Here is an 18,249-nt window from a genome sequence, read left to right on the forward strand (position 1 = left end):
TGTGTGGATCAGGTGTTTGCTTTGAAGAATGTATGTGAGAAATACTTAGAAAAGCAAATGGATTTGTATGTAGCATTTATGGATCTGGAGAAGGCATATGATAGAGTTGATAGAGATACTCTGTGGAAGGCACTAAGAATTTATGGTGTGGGAGGTAAGTTGTTAGAAGCAGTGAAAAGTTTTTATCGAGGATGTAAGGCATGTGTACGTGTAGGAAGAGAGGAAAGTGATTGGTTCTCGGTGAATGTAGGTTTGCGGCAGGGGTGTGTGATGTCTCCATGGTTGTTTAATTTGTTTATGGATGGGGTAGTTAGGGAGGTGAATGCAAGAGTTTTGGAAAGAAGGGCAAGTATGAAGTCTGTTGGGGATGAGATAGCTTGGGAAGTGAGTCAGTTGTTGTTCGCTGATGATACAGCGCTGGTGGTTGATTCATGTGAGAAACTGCAGAAGCTGGTGACTGAGTTTGGTAAAGTGTGTGAAAGAAGAAAGTTAAGAGTAAATGTGAATAAGAGCAAGGTTATTAGGTACAGTAGGGTTGAGGGTCAAGTCAATTGGGAGGTAAGTTTGAATGGAGAAAAACTGGAGGAAGTAAAGTGTTTTAGATATATGGGAGTGGATCTGGCAGCGGATGGAACCATGGAAGCGGAAGTGAATCATAGGGTGGGGGAGGGGGCGAAAATCCTGGGAGCCTTGAAGAATGTGTGGAAGTCGAGAACATTATCTACGAAAGCAAAAATGGCTATGTTTGAAGGAATAGTGGTTCCAACAATGTAGTATGGTTGCGAGGCGTGGGCTATGGAGAGAGTTGTGCGCAGGAGGGTGGATGTGCTGGAAATGAGATGTTTGAGGACAATATGTGGTGTGAGGTGGTTTGGTCGAGTAAGTAATGTAAGGGTAAGAGAGATGTGTCGAAACAAAAAGAGTGTGGTTGAGAGAGGAGAAGAGGGTGTTTTGAAATGGTTTGGGCACATGGAGAGAATGAGTGAGGAAAGATTGACCAAGAGGATATATGTGTCGGAGGTGGAGGGAGCGAGGAGAAGTGGGAGACCAAATTGGAGGTGGAAAGATGGAGTGAAAAAGATTTTGAGTGATCGGGGCCTAAACATGCAGGAGGGTGAAAGGCGTGCAAGGATTAGAGTGAATTGGATCGATGTGGTATACCGGGGTCAACGTGCTGTCAATGGATTGAATCAGGGCATGTGAAGCGTCTGGGGTAAGCCATGGAAAGTTCTGTGGGGCCTGGATGTGGAAAGGGAGCTGAGGTTTCGGGCATTATTGCATGACAGCTAGAGACTGAGTGAACGAATGGGGCCTTTGTTGTCTTTTCCTAGCGCTACCTTGCACACATGAGGGGGGAGGAGGATGGTATTCCATGTGTGGCGAGGTGGCGATGGAAATGAATAAAGGCAGACAGTGTGAACTGTGTGCATGTGTATATATGTATGTGTCTGTCTGTGTATATATATGTGTACATTGAGATGTATAGGTATGTATATTTGCGTGTGTGGACGTGTATGTATATACATGTGTATGGGGGTGGTTGGGCCATTTCTTTCGTCTGTTTCCTTGCGCTACCTCGCAAACGCGGGAGACAGCGACAAAGCAAAATAAAAATATAATAAAAACAAATGACTATTTGTAAGTTTATAACTCAAATCTATATACATTATGTCAAGCAAAATAATAATATAATAAAAACAAATGACTATTTATAAGTTTATAACTCAAATTTATATACATTCGCGTCAACATGATGAAGAATATCGACTGTTTTTATATTAATTTTAACCAATATAGGAAATCAACTGGTTATATGAATAACAAAACAGTTCAGTGGGCCAACGTCATCGGTTATGTGTTGAGATGTTCATACATTATCCGTTCTGCTAAAAAAAAGATCGCACTATTCTTTGACATTTATACAATCTCGTTTTCTTCTTCAGTTTCTCTGCTGACATTGTCTCTTGGAGCTACTATATCATAATAGGGAAAAGTTAATCATAATAGTTGTTCTATTCACAATGATTCCTCATTTAGTATAAAACAGAGGGGTTCGAGTGTCAAACCTCAGTTGTCTAGTTCTCTTGGTAAAGCCGGTTTAAACCCTACCAACCAACATGGATATTCAAGGATACAATTGGATTGAATCTGGTGCCTGGTTCACCAGATTACATCCGTTCAATCGGCCGAATAAAGAGTTGTTATATTTATAAGGGATTTATAGGTTTTTGCAGGTGATGAGTAATATTAAGTGGAGAAAGATAAATTTGCCGTACCCATATACTACCAGGTAATGCAAGCGAGACACCAGCTAATCTCCTACAACTTAAGCTATCAATGGATGAACTTGTTTTCTAGAAAGATGAAATTTCTTTCACATGCCACTAAATGCTTCAGCTGAAAACACGCTGCCTTCCTGTAACGAACTGTGATCTTTAAGCCTTCAGGTTAATCAGAGTGAATTATACGATACGCACTCGTTCAAAAGAGCAGTCAGCCGCAAACACTTCAAATATTATTGGGTGATTAGATTGTTAGTAATCAGTACACGATGAGATGATGATCCGATTAGACAAATATGATTAAAGAACGCATTATCAAATCAACCGTTACTAAAACCATATGGCTTTATCATTGTCATTATTACTATTAGTACTATCATTATAATCACCATCATTACTGTTGGTACTTTTATTGATATTATCATTACCATTATTACTATCAATACTATTCATTATTATCATTACTATCATTATTATTATCATTATTATTATCATTATCATAGAACCTTACGACCCCTGATCTAGGGGATCCTGAAGCTTCAAGGTTGCGCAGTTGTGGTGACAAGACAGACTCCTTGAAATGTGTCAAGGTATTTGGATAATTATGAAATTGTCAGAAAAAACAAAAGCGGTTTGAAATCCGATGAGGCGGACAAGCAACTCATAGTGAATGAAGAAGTTTAGATTCATTCTCTAAGAATAAGAGAAGGGAAGGCGACTTAGCGAAGGGGACAACGATGCGAAAGATGAAAGTGAGTCATAAGAAGGTCACCTAAAGGGCAGCGAAACCTCCAGACGAGACAGACAGATGGCTGAGAGCGGATCCACCTCAAAAGGAAAACTCTAAGGAACGTTCTGTCAAGGTAGTGAAGATGTGTGTCGTGTGTTCCTCATTGGAACAACTCCACAATGCCATCCTGAGGTGACACACTCCACATAATGCTGACCTGAGCTCCCGGAGAATAAGTGATCGAACACAAGAGGAAACTTGGGAGTAAATGAAGATATAACACTATCAAAAGGTCCCGTCGGTAAATATGGATAAAAGGCTATTAAAAGGTTCCTTCAGTAGATAAGGATATAAAGCTATTAAAAGTTTCCTTCAGTAAATAAGGATAAAAGGCTATCAAAAGGTTCCATCAGTAAATAAGGATAAAAGGCTATTAAAAGGTTCCTTCAGTAAATAAGGATAAAAGGAAATTAAAAGGTTCCTTCAATAAATAAGGATAAAAGGCTATCAAAAGGTTCCATCAGTAAATAAGGATAAAAGGCTATTAAAAGTTCCTTCAGTAAATAAGGATAAAAGGCTATTAAAAGGTTCCTTCAGTAAATAAGGATAAAAGACTATTAAAAGGTTCTTCAGTAAATAAGGATGAAAGGAAATTAAAAGGTTCCTTCAGTAAATAAGGATAAAAGGCTATGAAAAGGTTCCTTCAGTAAATAAGGATAAAAGGCTATTAAAAGGTTCCTTCAGTAAATAAGGATAAAAGGCTATGAAAAGGTTCCTTCAGTAAATAAGGATAAAAGGCTATTAAAAGGTTCCTTCAGTAAATAAGGATAAAAGGCTATGAAAAGGTTCCTTCAGTAAATAAGGGTCTAAAGCTGTTAAAAGGTTCCTTCAGTAGACAGGATATAAGGGTATGAAAAGGTTCCTGGCTCGTCCGTATCAGTTCACTAGTGAGGCAAACTGAAAAAAGAGAAGAGTTCTCCTTATCTTCAGCAGGTTTACACACAATCTGAAGTACGGAGAATAGTAAAGTGTAGTATATTCCGGGAGGCAATATGTTTTCTGTTGGCCTGTAGTGAATATATTGTCAGAATATTCAAAATATAGGATGAGCACAACTTACGCCTGTTTGAAAAATACTCGGGACTTGAGATGAATCCCATAATACCTTAGCATTTAACGTGGAAATATACTTTTCTTATGAAATCGTTGAAACGTCGTGTCAAAAGTTAAACCAGGAAATGTGAAACAATATTTTCTTCCCCAGGAAAATGATCCGGAAACAGGTGATATGTTCCTCTCCACCTGAGTCATTTAAAGCTGTGGTTTCCAGCCTGGTACACATACCTCCAGTGATACACCAGAGCTGTAGTGAGCGATATTTGTGTCGTGTCGTGGCTACGCAGAAATACCAATATATTTCTACTGTAAGACTGTTGAAAAATATATTCCATAGATATGTTCAGTCACGCATGTTCAAAAGATTTAATCAAGTTAGAGGATCATTCTATGTCAAACTGGTACTCAAGGTAGTGAAAAACGTTGTGAATCGTTGAACCCGGGTGTCAAAAACTGCTAAGGACGTGAAGGATAAGCTCCTTCTGTTACACCATATAGTGTGTGGGGCCTAACCTACTCTCGTAAGGTTATACAGAATGATCAGGATATTCTCCTCCTATTTACCGGTGTAGATTGTTAGGGATATCCTCCCTCTTGCTGAGAGAGAGAGAGAGAGAGAGAGAGAGAGAGAGAGAGAGAGAGAGAGAGAGAGAGAGAGAGAGAGAGAGAGAGAGAGAGAGAGAGAGAGAGAGAGAGAGAGAGAGAGAGAGAGAGAGCATTTCGCTGATTCTCTCAAGTATATAGGGATTGTGTTTTGGGATACAGCCTGCGGGATTATCCCGTTCAATTATGTACAGAGCAACAGGAGTTACCTTCCCTCCAATTATATCTATGAAGTGAGTGGGATTTAACCCCTTCATTCGTCTATAGAGCGTGAGATATTACTCGTTCCAGCTTTATAAAGAGAGTAGAAATATTTACCCCCTCCACTTAAGCCATCACAAGCAAAATGCTTATTCATTACTGCCAAACAATGCGTACGTATTTGTATCTTTGTACCTTTAGGCTAATGAATTTTGTCAGGATATTTCCCAACACTGATGTATCTGTAACTAGAGGCAACAGTTCTACAACAGAAATGTTTTACATCTAGACTAATCAACAGTAAAATCATAATCATGGAATATTTCATTGTAACAGCATATAGATATTCAGTCACTGTATATCCACTCCCATAGCAAAGTGACGTTTCCATAACTTGTCAAGTTAATCCAAGTGAATTTGAGATTTGTCCTCACATCTGTTTCCCTGGTTCCGTCTTTACCTCCATCCAGTGACACGGAGAATGTCAAACAATACTAAGTTAACATGACAGATATTCAAAGTACCATCATCTACTCAACACTGAGTATAATATTATCTGAAAGGGCTAATCTGGAGGAGCTCATCTAAGGACCTCGTTCGAAGGAGCTTGTCTGGAAGAGCTCATCTGAAGGAGCTCGTCTGAAGGAGCTCGTCTGGAGAGCTCGTCTGAAGGAGCTCCTCTGAAGGAGCTCTTGTGAAGGAGCTCGTCTGATGGAACTCGTCTGAAGAAACTCGTCTGAAGGAGTTTGTTTGGAGAGCTTGTCTGAAGGAGCTGGTCTGAAGGAGCTTATCTGGAGAGCTCGTCTGAAAGAGCTCTTGTGAAGGAGCTCTTGTGAAGGAGCTCGTATGAAGGAGCTTGTCTGAAGAAGCTCGTCGAAAGGAGCTTGTCTGAAGGAGCTCGTCTGAAGGAGCTTGTCTGGAGATGTCTTCTAAAAGAGCTCGTTTAATGATATGTCATACGTAAGAGGGAATCTGTATAATGATATATCACATAAATGAAAAAGCTCGTTTAATGATATATCATATAGTTCATGAAACGTGTATAACGACAGATGAGATTATCGAGAGAGTTCGTGATGGGGCGAACAACGTTTTTGAGGAAGTCTTTATGACAAAATATGACACATTTGTGGGAGTGTATATAACGAAACAACATTTATGATTGAACTTATAACGAGATATTACGTACAGAAGAGACATTATATACAATGAACTATGATATTTTTAGAGGGAGCTTGTATCATGAAGAAACAGATTCGAGGGAGTGCATTTAACGAAATAAGTTTTTGTGTGATCCCGCTGTACTAAAGTATTTCGGACTCATTACCCATTCATGAACACTTAACAAAATCACTTTTAGTTAGGGAACCACTTATCACTATAAGGTATATTTTTATTGCGTCTTATTGCCAAATATAATAACAAACATCTGGTGATCTAAAACAGAATGGTGCTTAACATGAAACAGAGGTAGTTAGAGAGTAGATCAAATCAAAATGTTGTGTAACTGAATTTCTTTTCATGCTGAGACACAATGTAAAAGGCCCAACTAACTTTCCTCAGCAGTAAAAGTATTCATGTCAACAGAATCTTGCCCTCAGAAACCATCTAATCAAACAAGTGACTGACGATGTCCGCAGGCTTTCTGCTAAGCAACATACAGTTTTCGCTTCACTGAAGCTGACGTGACTCTTAGTCCCAGGGAATATCTGGGTACCACAAGCATCCTGTTAACTTCACTGGGTGGCATTTATAAACCTTGTCTCATTTGCCTATCTCTTTGCGTCATTCTGTCTCGGTACTCTACACCTTCGAGCATGCAAAAAGACATTAGCTTCGAGTGTGGTGAGGCATGAAGCCTTCATAGCCACTATCTATATCGTCTGCTTGAGGCTCACAGGACAGAAGTCAAGCTCATGAACCCACTGGAGTACTAACAGTGGCAGTAAAATGTCATATTTTCTAAGGAGAGACTCAACAAGGACAACATTCTTTGATATCCGAGAATTTTGCCATCTTTACAATGCCGGTTAAGACAAACAAAGGAGAAGTATGTACTATTATTCCTGACGAAAGAGAAAATAGATATCAAGACCCAGGGTAACTTTCCTTCCTCGTCCAGCACCCGTCCTTTACCTTCGCCACATCCCATTACCTCACCTGACTTGAGGCATCTCGGCTGCCACGTCCTCAGGTCCAGCATATCATCATACAAAAAGCGAAGATGAATGGGGAAGGCCTCATGGGAGCGACCTGTTCAATAATTCACAGAGAAAAGAAAAATCCTCTCGTAGTGAAGTGGGTTGTCCCTAAATGGGAAGAGGTCCTTTCTGAGGCAGCACACATCTGACAGTAACGGGAGGGGAGGAAGACCATTCTAAACAATGTTACTGTTCAGCTACAGGCAGATGGTAAAGATTTTGTTCTTACTATCTTTAAAGATGTCGAGAGATCTCCGGCATTAATAAAAGAGACTGAAAAAAAACAAGATACGCAAAGAGGAAAACAAGAAATCCTAGGATGAATATCATGTATTATTCTGGAAAAATGGAGTTTTCTGAGAAAAACATCCTAGTTTGGAAGAATCATTGCTAGTGTCAAGAGCTGGGATGAACGATTTAAGTTTGCTGAAAGTACTGAACTTTAATTGACACTGCAAAACTTTAAAACTGTAGACACATCCAGGTTAGGTCATGCAAAACTAGAAGCTAATGATCTTTATAACAGTTATGCCCAGGTACGCGCCATCATCACAACAACCTACTGGAAATCCCTGAATCGTATCACTGTTAAGTTTGTATCTCTCACCACTCACGAGTTGTAGAATCTCACATTTAAAGAAGAACCTGATACGCCAAGAAATAGAGATCTTAGTCGGATCATTATACTGAAATTCGTATTTAGGTATTCAGTGATTTCCCTAAACACAAACTACTCTAATCCTCCAAACATAATCAGAGCTTTTCAAAGATGGATGAAGGTTATTTGAAGAAAGATTTGACGTAAAGAACCTCTTGGCAATAGTGAACAAGTAATATTGACCAGTTGAGAAAGCAAGATATCTTGCCGAAGTTCATAATTCACAAATGACCCTGCCTAGTGCGAGCAGATTAAAACTTAGAAGCCTTTATAACTAAAAAGAATTGTGGATGAGTTTGAGATCACGGAGAGTGCAACCTTTTCATAAGATCAAGGCCTACCTTAGAACTTGGCAAGTAAAGATTTTTCTCAAAGGACAAAGAACCAAAGCTGACACCCACATACAAACAGATCTGAAACTATGAAAATGAACACCAGACAGCACCCCCAAAGTAATATACACATCTACCTTACGTCTACCTACGCTTTCCTTTCCCGTGCAGAGCTTGAAATGAGAGACATCCATTTGCTACAGCCAGTACTATTCATATTCTAAAATGTCATAAGCCACCACCAAGTCTATGACAGAAAACGTCGGATATACATTATAAAACAACTGTGTGGGTTGATCTTAATAGCCCACCTTAAGAACGGATGCTGTCGCAGTACCTATTCATGTACTTTCAAAGCTTAGGGGAAGAGAGGAAAACCCTTAATTAGACCTCGGAGGTAGATTGAGTAAAGCAAGGTAAGGGAAAACTCATTAATTACCTGGACCTTTGTAAAGGAAGGCGTGGACAAAGACCGTAAGGAAACAAAGGCGCTACTGGAGTATTAACGCCCGTCTAAGAAAGACGTTGAAATAAAAATGAAAGCATCTTCTGCCAGGGATATATTATACAGAACTGGTGAGGGAATACTAGAAATCTGCCAATATCTGTGATATACCGAAATACTGCACAAGGAATAGGTCCCTGTAGATCCACAGTTCAGTCCAGCAGTCGTCAACACTTGAAGGAAGGTACCCAACATGTTATTTATTGCTCATTACCGCCCTCAATGCAGTCGCATGGATTAGCTTAGGGTAAGACGCTGTAGGGAAATGACTTGTACTGTGACCAAAAACAAACTAAATCACTCAGATGTTGCTAAAGGTCCACCAGACCTAAGCCTGCCACGGACCCTTGTCTTAAGAGGGCGATTTCCCCTTGAACAAACCGAGAAGAAAATGGCAGTGTGTATAGAAGATCACGAGGCACACTACGGAGTCTCTACTGACATACGGTGAAGATATATATATATATATATATATATATATATATATATATATATATATATATATATATATATATATATATATATATATATATATAGGGATAGGGGATTAAGAATACTTCCCACGTATTCCCTGCGTGGCGTAGAAGGCGACTAAAAGGGGAGGGAGCGGGGGGCTGGAAATCCTCCCCTCTCGTTTTTTTTTAATTTTTCCAAAAGAAGGAACAGAGGGGGGGCCAGGTGAGGATATTCCAAAAAAGGCCCAGTCCTCTTTTCCTAACGCTACCTCGCTAATGCGGGAAATGGCGAATAGTTAAAAAAAAAAATATATATATATATATATATATATATAGTGTAGATGAATTTTCTTAGCCGTTCAGATGATGACTTATTCCTTGCAGTGTTGATGAAGGAACGGCTGGTAAGATACCAATTGGCTGGAATAATATGTCTGACGTCTAGGGACAGGAGAGGTCAATGAAGATATGGTCTGAGACAAAAACGAAAAAAACTTTTGACAGTTTGTGCCATGCAGGTAATAATGCCGAAAGTTATCCTGTCATATGACCTGCGGTAAACTGTTTTTCCTTATGCCAGCATGTCATCACATTATTCACGGCGTTTATATAGTTTACTGGGATTTCTCTTCCCCACAGAAGTTATATAATCGTTCGAGAGCATCAGAATTCTCTGGAAGTTGTTCATTCAGGTGACTGCTTTATAACATTACTGTTAGACTCAGGTATTTTCTCTGTCTGTGCGTGAACAGACGCAATCCTTCGTTAAAAAGAACTTTTCTCGTTTAACGTAGTGTTATAGTACAGGTCCAGTTGAGCCAGTATAAAACGCTAGACAATGACATGAGATACAAAAGTAAATGAAGAATTGGATATCTGCAAGTGCAGAATTTATCTACTCCCGAGTCTAACTGTAACTATCTTCCCTTGGAAGATGGTCACTCTCTACTTCGTCATTAATATGAACAAGTTAAAACAGAAGGAAGCTTTACATGGACAAGGGAAAATATACATTAGAGTCATTGTATTGTGAATCAATAAAACTTTCTGTCTTATGGCAAAATGTTGTTATTCTCGGTTTCCAGTGTTTGAAACAACGTTGGCCGGGACCCACCAGGTCCTTGATAGTTAGCTTTTGGGGGCGTACTCGTGTCAGAGCTCAACAAATTAAAAGTTAAAACTCTAACAAATTTAAACCCTGAACAAGTGTGTTGGATTGTGACAATCCTCCAGTCTGTATTTACCCAGAACTGTGTTGCTGGTTTTCTTAAATCAAATTTACATTGTCTGTCTCTGTCTGTTATTAACAACTACCAGAAATAGATAGATAGATAGATAGATAGATGATAGATAGATAGATAGATAGATAGATAGAGATAGAGAGAGAGAGCGAGAGAGAGAGAGAGAGAGAGAGAGAGAGAGAGAGAGAGAGAGAGAGAGAGAGAGAGAGAGAGAGAGAGAGAGTAACTGGTTTCAGCACACGCCTTGTGCTTCTGGTATGATAAAAGATCCAAAACTCCACAAACAGTGAATACAGTGTTGCCAGTTACTGACTGTAAATATAACAGGTCTATCGTTACAGTCTCCCTTAACTGTAGCCACAAATGTTCGTCGTTTACCTTTACGTCCTCAGTAAGAGAAAGATGCCTGTCGTTTCCATCTGTTCATTTCTAATTACGAAAATGATAACCCAGCTAAAGTTCCTGGCATAATTGTTCCTGGGATATTCTCGGAATTTTGATGGATTAAATTCAGTCATATGTTATGTGAAGAGGAATGTCACTTTGAATGAACCTATGATCAAAATGAATTCCGATCTAAATCCAAAATTCATTTTCAACCATCATTAATAACAGGAATATTACAGCTGTTGTGACATCCTATCTGGGGAGCCTTATGGTTATAGCGTATTACATAACTAGCATTATACGAAGTGCTTGTGTACAAGTAAACATGTAGAATGTCCCACTCACCATTACCCTATGAAGCAGCTCTTATATCACGAATCAAATCTTGTGGTGTTGAAGACCTGCAGAACAGCGAATAAACAGACTCTCCCCACGCGACTGTGGGCGCGGTGAGGGCTGTTCATCCCCGCCCTGTGTCTGTCAGAGTGTCTGTACATATCGTAACTCAGTACTGAATAAACAAATGATATCAACAAGTTCAACCTTACTGTATAGCTTGTTCTTGACACACCCTTGTGTTGATTTGTTCTCCAGTTCAAGAGACCATCATATGTCACAGCTACTGACCAGACTGTGTGTTAGGACTGAGCTGTGATGGATGGGGGTTATATGAAGCAATTTGGCCATAAGGTTTTCACGCTCTACTTGCTATAAAACATTACTGTCACAGGTCCTGTGCATTAGCTTGATAAGTTGTGCTGGTCGAGACCCCGCATGGGTGAACACCTTGATCAGGTGAAGTCAAGCTCCAGATCAATCCGTCACAGTGACTTGTGACATAGTACAATGGACGCTTACGACGACTTTTAGGTAAACACTCATCTAACTCACCATCCATTGAGTGTATGTATATATGTGGTGTGTGTATGTGTGTGTATGTGTGTGTTTGTATACTACTAGACTCTGCCTGCTCACGAAAAGCCACCTTTCGTGCGTCTGAAGCACTGGAGACACAGTCTAGTCAAAGACCTCCTCACTCTATCGGAGTGCATAATTTCTCTGTTGTTAGAAGTAGTGCAGCCTTGGAGCTGCAGGAGCTCCTGAAAAACGAGTCCTAGAGTAAAACCAGAAACCTCTTAAAAAGGGATCCTGGTTGTAACAGGTTCTCTTGCCACAGCTGCAAAAGAATAACCCAAGTTCGTTCTTTCATGACCTACATATGTTAGAAAGGACAGGTGATTTGGAATACCTAGTTTAAAAAGAGGTACATACACAAGTATACGTACGTGAGTTGGGGAAATGGTCAGCGGGCATAACTGGAATACATGTAATTAACAAGTGTGTAAAAGAGAGACCTTTCGATGTAAATCTGCTGAAAAGGGCAGCTGGTGGGTTGTTTGATCATTATCTTGAGGAGGCGTAGGTGAAGATTTGTACAGGTTTTCGGAAAAACGGAGACAGTGTCGGTGAGAAATAAGTGGTGAAAGTAAATGAGCTCGGAAAGAAGAAATAGCAGGAGAGATTGATTTTAAAATGGCAAAAGGTAAGCGCAAATGAAGTGAGGAGAGTTGGTAAGGAATGGGAAACATTTAGGGAAGCAGTAATGGCATGTGCACAAGATGCATGTGGCATGCGAAAGGCGGGAAGTGGGAAGATGAGAGAGAGTAGTGATTGGTGGGATGAGGAAGTTAAGTTGCAAATGAATGAGAAAAGAGATGATGAGGCGGAATATACAGGAAGGAGCGCAAATAACTGTGGGATGCACAAGTGAAAAAGACAGGAATTCAAGAGGAAGTAGCAGGAGTTGAGAAAAAGGGCAAATGAGAGTTGGAGTAAGCGAGTATCAGTAAAGTTTAGGAGGATGATGTTTTGGAAGGAGGTAAAAAATGTGCAGTAAACACGATAACAAATAAGAAAATCGGTGAAAGGGGGGGGGGGGGAATAACAAGTATTAATGGAGTGAGCAGGAGATGGAGTATTATAAAGGTTGTTGAATGTCTTTGATGATAGAGTGGCAGATGTAGGGTATGTGGATCGGGATGGTATGCAAAGTGAGAAATGGAGAGTGGTTTAGTGAAGAGAGAAGAGGTGGTGAAAGCCTTGCGTAAAATGAAATGCGGCAAGGCGGCAGGTTTGGATGTTATTGCAGTTGAATTTGTTAACAAAGGGAGTGACTGTGTTGTTGATTGTTGGTAAGGATATTCAGTGTATGTATGGATAATGGTGAGATGCCTGAGGACTGGCGGAATGCATGAATACTGCAAATGCATGAAAACAAGAGATATAAAGGAGAGTGTTCAGATAAGAGAGTTATAAGTTTGTTAAGTACACCTGGTATGCTGTATCGGAGGATAGTATTAAGAGCGTGAAGGCATGCACAGAGCGTGAGGTTGGGAAGGAAGAGCGCGGTTTTGAAAATGGCATAGGACGCATGAATCAGATGGTCGCATTAAAGAATGTTTGAGAGAAAGTTTGAGAAACAAATGGATTTGCATATGGTACTTATGGACTTAGAGAAAACTTAAGATAAGGTTAATAGAGATGCCTTGTGGAAGGTCGTCAGAATATACGGTGTGGGAAGAAAGCTGCTAGAAGCAGTGAAAAGTTTTTATCAAGGGTGTAAATCGTGTACAAGTAGGAAAAGCGGAGAGTGAATGGTTCCCAGTATAAGTTGGTCCTAGGCAGGGGTGTGTGACGTCACCATGGTTGTTAATTTGTTTAAGGATGGGGTGGTGAGGAAGGTAAAAGCGAGTGTCTTTTAGAGAAGGGCGAGTAATGCAGTCTTTGGGAGATGAGAGGGCATGGAAAGTGAGTCACTTGTTGTTTGCTGATAATACAGCACTGGTGGCAGAATCGAGTGAGGAACTGCAGTTAGTGCTTGAGTTTGGAAGTGTTTATGAAAGGAAGAAGTTAGGAGTAAATGTAAATAAAAACAAGGTTTAGCCGTGCGAGGGACAAGTTAGTTGGGGTGTGCTCATGCAGAGAAAAATTGGAAGTGATATGTTATATGTGATATGTTAACAACCTCATCCATAAACAAATTAACCAACCATGGAGATATCACACACCTCTGCCACAAATCTACATTCACTGAGAACCAATCACTTTCATCTCTTCCTACACGTACACATGCCTTACATCTTCGAAAAAAACTTTTCACTGCTTCTAAAAACTTGCCTCCCACATCATATATTCTTAAAACCTTCCACAAAGCATCTCTATGAACTCTACCATATGCCTTCTCCAGACCCATAAATGCTACATAGACATCCCTTTGCTTTTCTAAGTATTTCTCACATACATTCTTCAAAGCAAACACCTGATCCACGCATCCTCTACCACTTCTGAAACCACACTGCTCTTCCCCAATCTGATGCTCTGTACATTCCATCACCCTCTCAATCAATACCCTCTCATATAATTTCCCAGGAACACTCAACAAACTTATACCTCTGTAATTCAAGCACTCACTTTTACTCCCTTTGCCTTTGTACAATGGCACTATGCAAGCATTCCGCCAATCCTCAGGCACTTCACCATGAGTCATACATACATTAAATAACCTTACCAACCAGTCAACAATACAGTCACCTCCTTTTTTAAAAATTCCACTGCAATACAATCCAAACCCGCTGCCTTGCCGGCTTAAATCTTCAGCAAAGCTTTTACTACCATTTCTCTGTTTACCAAATCATTCTCTCTAACCCTCTCACTTTGCAAACCACCTCGACCAAAACACCCTTTATTTGCCACTCTATCATCAAACACATTCAACAAACATTCAAAATACTCACTCCATCTCCTTCTCACATCACCACTACTTGTTATCACCTCCCCATTGCCCCCTTCACCGAAGTTCCCATTTGTCTTACGCACTTTATTCACCTCCTTCCAAAACATCTTTTTATACTCCCTAAAATTTAATGATACTCTCTCACCCCAACTCTCATTTGCCCTCTTTTTCACCTCTTGCAACTTTCTCTTGGCCTCCTGCCTCTTTCTTTTGTACAACTCCCAGTCATTTGCATTATTTCTCTGCAAAAATCGTCCAAATGCCTCTCACTTCTCTTTCAGTATTAATCTTACTTCTTTATCCCACCACTCACTACCCTTTCTAATGAACCCACCTCCCACGCTTCTCATGTCACAAGCATCTTTTGCGCAAGCCATCACTGCTTCCCTAAATACATCCCATTCCTCCCACACTCCGCTTACCTCCTTTGTTCTCACCTTTTTTCATTCTGTACTCAGTCTCTCCTGGTACTTCCTCACACAAGTCTCCTTCCCAAGCTCACTTACTCTCACCACTCTTTTCACCCCAACATTCTCTCTTCTTTTCTGAGAACCTCTACAAATCTCAACAAGATAATGATCAGACATCCCTCTAGTTGCACCTCTCAGCACATTAACATCCAAAAGTCTCTCTTTCGCGCGCCTATCAATTAACACGTAATCCAATAACGCTCTCTGGCCATTTCTCCTACTTACATACATATACTTATGTATATTTCCCTTTTTAAACCAGGTATTCCCAATCACCAGTCCTTTTTCAGTACAGAGATATACAAGGTCTTCACCATTTCCGTTTACAACACTGAACACCCCATGTTCACCAATTATTCCCTTAACTGCCACACTACTCACCTTTGCATCCAAAGCACCCATCACTATAACCCGGTCTCGTGCATCAAAACTACTAACACACTCACTGAGCTGCTCCCAAAACACTTGCCTCTCATGATCTTTCTTCTCATGCCCAGGTGCATATGCACCAATAATCACCCATCTCTCTTCATCTACTTTCAGTTTTACCCATATCAATCTAGAGTTTACTTTCTTACACTGTATCACATACTCCCACTACTCCTGTTTCAGTAGTGCTACTCCTTCCCTTGCTCTTGTCCTCTCACTAACCCCTGACTTTACTCCCAAGACATTCCCAAACCACTCCTCCCCTTTACTTTTGAGCTTCGTTTCACTCAGAGCCAAAACATCCAGGTTCTTATCCTCAGACATAGTACCTATCTCTCCTTTTTTCTCATGTTGGTTACATCCACACACATTTAGACACTCCAATCTGAGCTTTCGAGGAGGATGAGCACTCCCCGCGTGACTCCTTCTTCTGTTTCCCCTTTTAGAAAGTGAAAATACAAGGAGGTGAGGGTTTCTAGCACCTCGCTCCCGTCTCCTTTAGTCGCCTTTTATGACACGTGAGGAATGTGTGGGAGGTATTCTTTCTCCCCTACCCCAGTATATATTATATATAATATATATATATATATATATAATATATATATATATATATATATATATATATATACATGTATATATCATCCCTTGGGATAGGGGATTACGAATACTTCCCACGTATTCCCTGCGTGTCGTAGAAGGCGACTAAAAGGGGAGGGAGCGGGGGGCTGGAAATCCTCTCCTCTCGTTTTTTTTTTTTTTTAATTTTCCAAAAGGAGGAACAGAGGGGTGGGGGGCAGGTGAGGATATTCCACAAAGGCCTAGGCCTCTGTTCTTAACGCTACCTCGCTAACGCGGGAAATGGCGAATAGTTTAAAAGGAAAAAGAATATATATATATATATATATATATATATATATATATATATATATATATATATATATATATATATATATATCAAAGAAAACTTTCATAAAGAATTCAAAAATCTACGAAAATAAGTTGTACAGGACGAGAACAACTTTTAAGAATGTTGAGGGGAAAAAGAAAACGGAAAGTCAAGGATGTTGGATACAAAGTGGGAAGTGAACCTGTGAGATGAAAATATAACATCAAAGGCCAAGATGAAAGAGAGGCTGACAGCAGTTAGAAAAATCAAAGCAAAGGAATTCAAGTTTTAAAGATACGAGAAGCTAAAGGTGGTAAGGCTTACGTTTAGGTTTCCGTTTGGATGATTTGCATGTATCCGGTAGTATTTCTGTAAGATTATCCAGAGGTTGTTTATCCAAAAAGACGAGGAATTTGACTCTGCAAGGCGGCATCATAGATATACAAGGATATGTATGTCAGTACGAGATATGGTCAGCGGGCATTATTGGATTGCATATAAATTGATAGGTTTGTTAAAGAGAGACTTTTGGATGTAAATGTGTTGAAAGGGGCACCTTGTGGAATGCCGGATCACTCAACATTCTTAAAGATGTTTTCTCCGTATGCAACATATGTCCATGTGGTCTTCGAAGTCTTCAAAATATTTATGAAATGAGTATATATATATATATATATATATATATATATATATATATATATATATATATATATATATATATATATATATATATATACTTAGTCGCTGTCTCCCGCGTTAGCGATACAGCGAAAGGAAACAGAAGAAAGAATGGCCCTACCCACCCACGTACACATTCATATACATAAATGCCCACTCACGCACATATACATACCTATACATTTGAACGTATACATACATATACATACACAGACATATACATATACATACATGTACATATTCATAAATGTTACCTTCATCCATTCTCGTAGCCACCCCGCCACACATGAAATGGCAACCCCCTCCCCCCGAGGGGAGGGGGTTGCCATATCCTGTCCACACTCATTCTCTAGCTGTCATGCGTAATGCACCAAAACCACAGCTCCCTTTCCACATCCATACCCCACAAACCTTTCCATCGTTTACTCCAGACGCTTCACATCCCTGGTTCAATCCGTTGACAGCACATCGACCCGGTATACCACATCGTTCCAATTCACTCTATTCCTTCCACGCCTTTCACCCTCCTGTATGTTCAAGCCCAGATCGCTCAAAATCTTTTTCACTCCATCCTTCCACCTTCAATTTGGTCTCCAACCTCTCCTCGTTCTATCCACCTCTGACGCATATATCCTCTTTGTCAATGTTTCCTCACTCATTATCTCCATGTGACCAAACCATGTCAACATACCCTCTTCTGCTCTCTCAACCACACTCTTTTTATTACCACACATCTCTCTTACCCCTTTAATTACTCACTCGTTCAAACCTCCTCACACCGTACAATGTCCTCAAGCATTTCATTTCCAACACCTCCACCCTCCTCCTCGCAACCCTATCTATAGTCCATGCCCCGCAACCATATAACATTGTTGGAGCCACTATTGCTTCAAGAATATCAATTTTTCCTCTACGAGATAACGTTATCGCCTACCACACATTTTTCAACACTTCCAGAAACTCCGCCCTCTTCCCCACCCTGTGACTCACTTCTGCTTTCATGGTTCCATCCGCTGCTAAATCCACTCCCAGATATCTAAAACACTTCACTTCCTCCAAGTTTTCTCCATCCAAACTTACCTCCCAATTGACTTGTCCCTCAACCCTACTGAATCTAACAACCTTGCTCTTATTCACATTTACTCTCAACTTTCTTCTTTCACACAATTTGTTAAACTGTCACCAACTTCTGCAGTTTCTCACACGAATCAGCCACCAGCGTTGTATCATAGGCGAACAAAAATTGACTCTCTTCCCAAGCCCTCTCATCCGCAACAGACCG

The sequence above is a fragment of the Panulirus ornatus genome, chromosome 14, assembly GCF_036320965.1.
Source record: "Panulirus ornatus isolate Po-2019 chromosome 14, ASM3632096v1, whole genome shotgun sequence".
Lineage (NCBI taxonomy): Eukaryota > Metazoa > Arthropoda > Malacostraca > Decapoda > Palinuridae > Panulirus > Panulirus ornatus.